Raw genomic sequence first — 8,504 nt, 5'->3', positions numbered from 1 at the left:
AAAAAAAAAAAAAAAAAAAAAAAAAAAAAGAAGTGGATGGGATAGCCACAAATATGTGGAAATCTTTATAATTGCCTACTATAATATAAATAGATCACTTGCAATGACTGTATGGACAGGAATGGAAGATGCTAGAATAGGAAAGCATATGGTAGTTAGGAGTCCTGACAAAACTCTGATCCCATAATCCATTCTAAGATAAGGCCTTTTAATTTTTTTTTTTTTTTTTTTTTTGAGACAGAGTCTCACTCTGTCACCCAGGCTGGAATGCAGTGGCACAATCTCAGCCCACTGCAACCTCTGCCACCTGGGTTTAAGCGATTCCCATGCCTCAGCCTCCTGAGTAGGTGGGATTACAGGCGCCCGCCACCACACCTGGTTAATTTTTGTATTTTTAGTAGAGACAGGGTTTCACTATGTTGCTCAGGCTGGTCTTGAACTCAGGTGATCCACCTGGCTCGGCCTCCCAAAGTGCTAGGATTACAGGCATGAGTTACCACACCTGGCCAAGCCTTTTAATTTTTATGTTACTTCGTAAATAGGACCAGTGTACACAGAATCAGGGAAGAAAGGCAGGTTGTACTATTGCCACACTACTGGAAAAATCATCTCCCAGTTTACAAAACCTCACATAAAATGGAAACCTCTATTGAAGGCCCATGTAAAGTTGTGCAGCTTGTTCACTGAACAACTTTAGAGGGTGACATTTATTTCACAGGCTATTATACTTGCTCTAATTTAAAAAGAATGTGTTCTTTTACAATTTGTACTGTATTTAGACAGTGGCACTTTAGTACTTGCATGTGGTTATACATATTTTAACTTTCTAAGCATGACATTTTATTAATTTCTTTTCCAGAAAAAAGACTATAACCCCTGTCTCCTTACTACCAGAATGAGCTATCATCAATACACTAAGGTGGTTCTAAAATGCTAACAGCATAGTCTTTTTTTTTTTAAGTCTTTTGTTGATTTTTTTAAATTTTTTTTTTTTTTTTTGAGGGGGAGTTTCACTCTTGTCACCCAGGCTGGAGTGCAATGGCACAATCTCAGCTCACTGCAACCTCCACCTCCCGGGTTGAAGCGATTCTCCTGCCTCAGCCTCCCGAGTAGCTGCGATTACAGGCACCCACCACCACGCCAGGCTAACTTTTTTTTTTTTTTTAAGTAGAAACAGGGTTTCACCATGTTTACCAGGCTGGTCTTAAACTCCTCAGATGATCCACCCGCCTCGGCCACCCAAAGTGCTGGGATTACAGGCGTGAACCACTGCACCCAGCCTTTTGTTGATTTTAATAGATACATGGAATACTCTACCATTAAGCAAAATTGTATAATTCTATTTCATGGACCTTTGGGAGACAGAGGAATTGGCTGTCTCTTTTTTTGGACACTTATTCTCTCCCTGAAAAGCAACTGTGATTTTTTTGACATTTGTCACCTGCAGAGTTCACAGGCCCTCCACAGCTCCACCTTCAAATCTCAGTTTTACTTTCACTTCAGATCTTTCCAGGCTTCCCTCTCTCCCCGCATCGATCAGTAGATATGATTCCTCTTTTTCCGCAGGATATCTAGGTCTTAATTTTTTCTTCTACTTCCTGACCAGCCTGATATTATTATTGCCAACACTTTCTTGCTCGGGAAACTTCCAGAGTGGTCCTCTGAGCCATCTCCGTCCTGAGCGGGGAAATATTGCTGCATTCTCAGGAACCAGGAGAAGGGCCCTGCAAATGGGTAAGATGGAGGCAGTGTTGCCTAGTGGTGAGAGAGCCTGGGAGCAAGGGAGTATGTGTGCAGGTTGGTCTTTGACTCAACGCACTACAAGCTCAGTCTTCATCTCAGCTACAGTCGGCCTAAGAAAGGCCACCCCAGCCCTCCCGAGGCCGTGGGCAGGGTGCAGAGGTCAGACTTCCAGGGAAGGCCAAGGGGCGCTTCAAGTAGTGAGAAGGCCCCGGCCAGGAGGTTGGATGCAGAACACATTTGCATCCTGGCTCAGATTCTTCCCGTGTGGCCCAAACCTCCACTCGTGGCCCGTGCCCTGCTGCTAGACGCCCTGACCTCCGCGCCCGGAGGCCTCGCTCCCCGCCTGTGCCCAGGCCAGGCCTGGGACTCCATTCCTGTATCCCGCTCACCTCCAGACTGCAGTCGCCGCCGCCGTTGGGCCGTGGCTCCGAAGGCGGGCTCCGGGCTCCTCCAACCTGCGGGCCAAGCCAGGGCCCCGGACGGGGGCTCGCGCCGGACCGGCCGGGTCCCCGGCGGTGCGGGCGGGGTGGGAACCCCGGGGATCCCGGGAGGGGAGGGGTCCCGGGCCGGGGCCGGGGTGGGGTCTGGCACCGGAGCTTTCAGTTGGTTCCGCTGTTTGAAATTGGCGCCGGCGGAGCGTTAAGGTCACGTGACGGAACGTCGCCAATCGGCGCCGGCCTTGTCTCGGCATTCCGGGCTCGAAGGCTGTGCGGTCTGACAGGAGCTGCGGCCCGGTCCGGCCCGGGCTGGTAAGGCGGGCGGCAGGCCGGCTTGTGGGGGAAGAAGTGGCCGTGGGGCCTGGGAGGGGCCGGAGGGGTTCCCGCCGCGTGGGTGGGCGAGCGGAGGGACAGTTTCGGGATGTGCGGCAGCGGCGCGATAGGCCCGGGTCCCTGGGTCCGCTTTCCCCGCCGCCCTAGTCACGCCGGGCGACACGCCCCCGCTGCCCCTCAGGCTGCTCTGCTCCCCTTTTCCAAGGTCGGCTTCAGTTGATTTCCTTCCTGGGGAAAATCGTACCCCATTTTCGTACAGTGAAGGATCGTCTGCTGCCCCCGATTAGACTGAGGGTTCTTTGAGGGCTGCGTATTAGCTCAGCTTTCTTCCATCTTGAAAAAAATGTCAGCCCCAGGAACCCAACCTCAGCGCGAAATCTTCAAGTGCTGACCCGTCTTTGGTCCCTCCCAAAGCCAAGCCTTCGGCTGTGGTAGACGGTGGTGCTTTATTTATTTCCTCAGTCAACCAGTCTAGTTGAGCAACGGCTCTGCCAGGCCCCGCTAGGCCCTGAAGATACAATGGCAGACAAGGTTCTTTCCTTGCCCTGGGCTCATAGTCCAATCGTGGAAGAGGGGCACTGACATTTTAAAAGAATCAAATAGGCCGGGCGCGGTGGCTCACGCCCGTAATCCCAGCACTTTGGGAGGCCGAGGCAGGCGGATCACCTGAGGTCAGGAGTTCGAGACCAACCTGGCGAACATGGTGAAACCCCATCTCTACTACTAATAAAAAGAAAAAATTAGCCGGGCATGGCGGCACATGCCTGTAGTCCCAGTTACTTGGGAGGCTGAGGCAGGAGAATTGCTGGAACCTGGGAGGCGGAGGTTGCAGTGAGCCAAGACTGCACTGCTGCACTCTCCAGCCTGGGCAACAAAGTGAGACTCTGTCTCAAAAAAAATTTAAAAATTAAAAAAAAAATAAAATAATCAAATAAACAAATGTGGGCTGGGCATAGTGGCCCCCGCCTGTAATCCCAGCACTTTAGGAGGCCTAGGCGGGTGGATCATTTGAGGTCACGAGTTCGAGACCAGCCTGGCCAACATAGCGAAACCGCTTTTCTACTAAAAATTAGCCGCGCGTGGTGGTGCATGCCTGTAGTCTCTGGAGGCTGAGGTGGAAGGATCACCTGAAGCCGAGAGGTGGAGGCTATGGTGAGCCGTGATCACACCACTGCACTCCAGCCTGGGCGACAGGAAGATACCGTCTCCAAAACGAACAAACAAATGTGGCATTATTGCTGTAAAGTGAAACAGTAGAGGTTAATGATACTTTGAGTATTTACAATAAGATCTTGAGAGGTAAGACAGGAAAGGCTTTTCTAATGAGAGCTTGGTGTGAGAGCTGATGCCTTTTACAAAGAAAGGAGGGAGCCCCGCTGAGCAGAGGGAATCAGGCGTGCAAAGGCTGGATGGATGGCAGGAGGAAGCACAGTGAGTACAAAGGCGAAGGAATATCTGAGGAGTTTGAGCTGATTACCTGAATGGAGTGTGGTGTGAGTTGAAGCTAGAGTCAGGGGAAGTGCGGCCTTAGCCATACAGAGAAGTTTTGTGCTTGTCCAAGATATTAAAGGAAGCCAATCATAAGCTTCAAGCAGAAGTGAACCCAGGTCAGATTTGCATTTTAAAAGGTCAGTCTATAGTGGGCTTTGCTAGAGTGGATTAGGGCAGAACAGTTGGATATTGCAGTACTCCAGGCAAGAACTGCTGGAGCTTAAAAAAGGGTGGCGGCGAGAGAGAGAAGAGAAAGAAGGAGACAGCGTGAAAAAGGGGCATTACGAAAACATGGTTAAGAGGTAAAGTTGACAGGGCTTGTGGTGGGTTGGATGGGAGAAGTGTCAAGATTTTTGGCTGCATAACTGAAGGAATAATGACACCATTCCCTGACCAAGGGCCCTGGAAGATAATCACTTTGGCCAAGGGGTGGGGGTGGAGTTATCAAGGGAATGATCGTGAATTCAGTTTTTGTTTTTTTACTACAAAACAATGCTCAGAATGAGTTCAGTTTTTTTCAAAAAAAAAAAAACTTCATATATTTATTTTATTTATCTTTTATTTTTTAGAGACAGGGTGTTACTCTGTCCCCCAGGCTGAAGTTCAGTGGCATGACCTTGGCTCACTACAACCTCAACCTCCTGGGCTCAGGTGATCCTCCCACCTCAGCCTCCTGAATGGCTGGGACTACAGGCACACACCACTACACCCAGCTAATTTTTTTCCCCCCCGAGACGGAGTCTCGCTCTGTTGCCTGGACTGGAGTGCAGTGGCGTGATCTCGGCTCACTGCAAGCTCCGCCTCCCGGGTTCACGCCATTCTCCTGCCTCAGCCTCCTGAGTAGCTGGGACCACAGGTGCCCACCATCACGCCTGGCTAATTTTTTTGTATTTTTAGTAGAGACGGGGTTTCACCATGTTAGCCAGGATGGTCTCGATCCCCTGACCTCGTGATCAGCCCACCTCGGCCTCCCAAACTGCTGGGATTACAGGTGTAGGCCACCGTGCCTGGCCTAATTTTTGTATTTTTTATAGAGACAGGGTCTCACTCTGTTGCCCAGATTGATCTTGAACTCCTGGGCTCAAGTGATCCTCCCACCTTTACTTCCCAAAGTGTTGGCATTACAGGCATGAGCCACTGTGCCTGGCCAAGTTCAGTTTTGAACTTGTTGAATTTTTTTTTTTCTTTTCTTTTTTTGAAAGAGTTCTGACTCTGTCACCCAGGCTGGAGTTCAGTAGCACGATCTCAGCTCGCCACAACCTCCGCCTCCTGGGCTCAAGTGATCTGCCCACCTCAGCCTCCTAAGTAGCTGGAACTACAGGTGCACACAACCGCGTCCACCTAATTTTTTGTAGAGTTTGGGTTTCACTGTATTTCCCAGGCTGGTCTCAAACTCATGAGCTCAAGTGATCCACCCACCCTGACCTCTGAAAGTACTGGGATTACAGGTGTGAGCCACTGTGCTGTGCCTTACACATGTTGAATTTGAGGTGCATTTGAAGTATCTAGTTGCGGCCGGGCGCTGTGGCCTGCACCTGTAATCCCAGCACTTTGGGAGGCCGAGGCGGGCGGATCACGAGGTCAGGAGATCGAGACCATCCTGGCTAACACGGTGAAACCCCGTCTCCACTAAAATACAAAAAATTAGCCGGGCGTGGTGGTGGGCACCTGTAGTCCTAGCTACTTGGGAGGCTGAGTCAGGAGAATGGCGTGAACCTGGGAGGCAGAGCTTGCAGTGAGCTGAGATCGCACCACTGCACTCCAGCCTGGGCGACAGAGTGAGAATCAATCTCAAAAAAAAAAAAAAGAAAGAAATATCTAGTTGCTGTTGCTGTTCAGGTAGGTCGTGGGATATTTGGGTCCCAAACGTAAGGAATTCTAAAATGAATATGTAAATATCGAAGTCATCTACTTCTAGGTGGGTATACAGGCAGATGAGTTTGCCAGAGAAAAGTGAGAACAGCTCCAAGTGAGAACAGCTCCAAAGCACAACCAGAGGGGAAGGACTTAGATAGCAGAGTGAACTGACCTCTAATTAGAGCAGAAAGAAGTTAAACACTGACATGCATAGGTTTGTATGTTTGTTTTCTGGAAAATGAGAGTATTTCCTTTGATGTCTTATGTATTCTTTGTCAAGTAGGAAGTAAAGTCATTTGTTAAGAGAAAAGGGATATTCTGAAGCTCTAAGAAAGTGGGCAGGGTATGGTGATTCACACCTGGAATCCAAGCACTTCGGGAGGCTGAGGCAGGAGAATCACTTGAGCCCAGGAGTTCAAGACCAGTCTGGACAACATAGCAAGACCCCATCTCTACAAAAAATAAAATAAGAAACTAATCAGCTGTGGTGGTGCTTGTCTATATTCCCAGCTATTTGAGAGGCTGAGGCAAGAGGATCTATTGAGCCCAGGAGTTTGAGGCTGCAGTGAGCAATGATCGTGTCACTGTACTCCAGCCTGAGTGACAGAACAGGACCCCTTCTCTAAAAATGATTTTAAAAATGTTCAGTCTGGGCGCGGTGGCTCACGCCTGTAATCCCAGCACTTTGGGAGGCCGAGGTGGGCAGATCACCTGAGGTCAGGAGTTCAAGACCAGCCTGGCCAACATGGTGAAACCCCATCTCTACTAAAAAATACTACAATTAGTTGGGCGTGGTGAGGGTGCCTGTAATCCCGGCTACTTGGGAGGCTGAGGCAGGAGAATTACTTGGACCCAGGAGGAGGTTTCAGTGAGCCGGATTGCGCCACTGCACTCCAGCCTGGGCATCAGAGTGAGACTTCGTTTCAAAACAAAGAAAAAAATTTTCCACTTTATTTATTTATTTATTTATTTATTTAGAGATAGGGTCTGTCTGTCACCTAGGCTAGAGTGCAGTGGCACAGTCATAGCTCACCACATCTTCAAATTCCTGGGCTCAAGTGATCCTCCCACCTCAGCCTCCCAAGTAGCTGGGACTACAGGTGCATGCCACCATGCCCAGCTAATTATTCTTTTACATTTTTAGTAGAGACAAGGTCTCACTATGTTGCCCAGGCTGGTCTTGAACTCCTGTCCTCAAGCAGTTCTCCCACCTCAGCCTCCTAAAGTTCTGGGATTACAGGCGTAAGCTACTGCACCTAGCTTAGAGAAATGTTAAGATAATCTTTGTGGAGAATGAGTTGATCAAGGAAACAGGATTGCTGAGCAACGTACTGATGACTTTCAGCAAGTCATGAATTTCAAAACTATAGCTGTAGCAGGACGAGCCGCAGACAAAACTCAAGACACTGAGTTAAAGAAGGAAGGGGTTTATTTGGCTGGGGGCATCAGCAAGACTTCTGTCTCAAGAGCCAAGCTCCCCGAGTGAGTAATTTCTGTCCCTTTTCAGGGCTCACCACTCTAAGGGGGTGCACGTGAGAGGGTCGTGATCGATTGAGGAAGTAGGGGTACGTGACTGGGGCTGCATGCACCAGTAATTAGATCAGAACAAAACAGGATAGGGATTTTACAGTGCATTTCTATACAATGTCTGTAATCTATAGATAAGAGAACCAATTAGGTCAGGGGTCGATCTTTAACTACCAGCCCCAGTGTGTGGCTCTGGGCTGTCCGCTTGTGGATTTCATTTCTGCCTTTTAGTTTTTACTTTTTCTTTCTTTGGAGGCAGAAATTGGGCATAAGACAATATGAGGGGTGGTCTCCTCTCTTATAGCCATTGCTACCACTGTCATCTTTCCACTGGATTCCTGCGGTAGCTTTTTGTTTATTTTCTAGACTGAATCTTGCTCTGTTGCCCAGGCTGGAGTGCAGTGGTGTGATCTCCGCTCACTGCAACCTCTGCCTCCCGTGTTCAAGCGATTCTCCTGTCTCAGCCTCCTGAGTAGCTGGGATTATAGGTGTTTGCCATGACGCCTGGCTAATTTTTCTATTTTTAGTAGAGACGGAGTTTCACCATGTTGGGCAGATTGGTCTTGAACTCCTGACTTCAAGTAATCTGCCCCCCTCAGCCCCCTAAAGTGCTGGGATTACAGGCGTGAGCCACCATGCCCCGCCAAAGTTTCTATTCTTAAGGAACTAACATGTTATGGAAAACACAAAAAATATATATATCCATTTGTTCATTCATTCATTCGAAAAATATTTACTGAGCGCCTGTGCTAGGCACTGTTCCAGGTGCTGAAAATATATACCAGAGAATAACATGCCCTCTGCCCTTGTGGTGCTTACATTCTAGTTGGAAAGGAATAAAAAGTATAGAGAGGCCGGGCACATGCTGTAATCCTAGCTACTTGGGAGGCTGAGGTGGGAGGATCGCCTGAGCCTGGGCGGTTAAGGCTATAGTGAGCCATGATCATGTTGTCTCGAAAAAAAAGAAAATGGGAACACTAGCTGGCTGGATATTTGTTAATGTTAAAGCATTTATGTATTTATTTAGTCGTATTAATGGGAATCATAGAATATATTTTCTTTTTGGCCGGGCGCGGTGGCTCAAGCCTGTAATCCCAGCACTTTGGGAGGCCGAGA

The 8,504-nt window shown here is 48.8% G+C and overlaps 1 protein-coding gene across 3 annotated transcripts in view; it reads left to right on the top strand.

Moving 5' to 3' along the window:
* Window positions 1-1,645: 1,645 nt before the first annotated feature.
* The window catches only part of RHNO1 (RAD9-HUS1-RAD1 interacting nuclear orphan 1), a 13,755-nt gene continuing 6,896 nt past the window's right edge, over window positions 1,646-8,504 (top strand). The window contains exon 1 of one of the 3 annotated variants that reach the window (XM_017862982.1): window positions 1,646-1,734. The gene's annotated coding sequence lies outside the window, so the exon portion shown is untranslated. Of the gene's footprint in view, window positions 1,735-2,401; window positions 2,493-8,504 lie in introns of those variants that run through there. The other 2 variants (XM_017862984.1, XM_017862970.1) reach the window with 2 other exon arrangements.

The sequence above is a fragment of the Rhinopithecus bieti genome, unplaced genomic scaffold (genome assembly GCF_001698545.2).
Source record: "Rhinopithecus bieti isolate Rb0 unplaced genomic scaffold, ASM169854v2 scaffold_2654, whole genome shotgun sequence".
NCBI classification, from domain to species: domain Eukaryota; kingdom Metazoa; phylum Chordata; class Mammalia; order Primates; family Cercopithecidae; genus Rhinopithecus; species Rhinopithecus bieti.
This window is presented reverse-complemented; position numbering and strand designations above follow the sequence as displayed.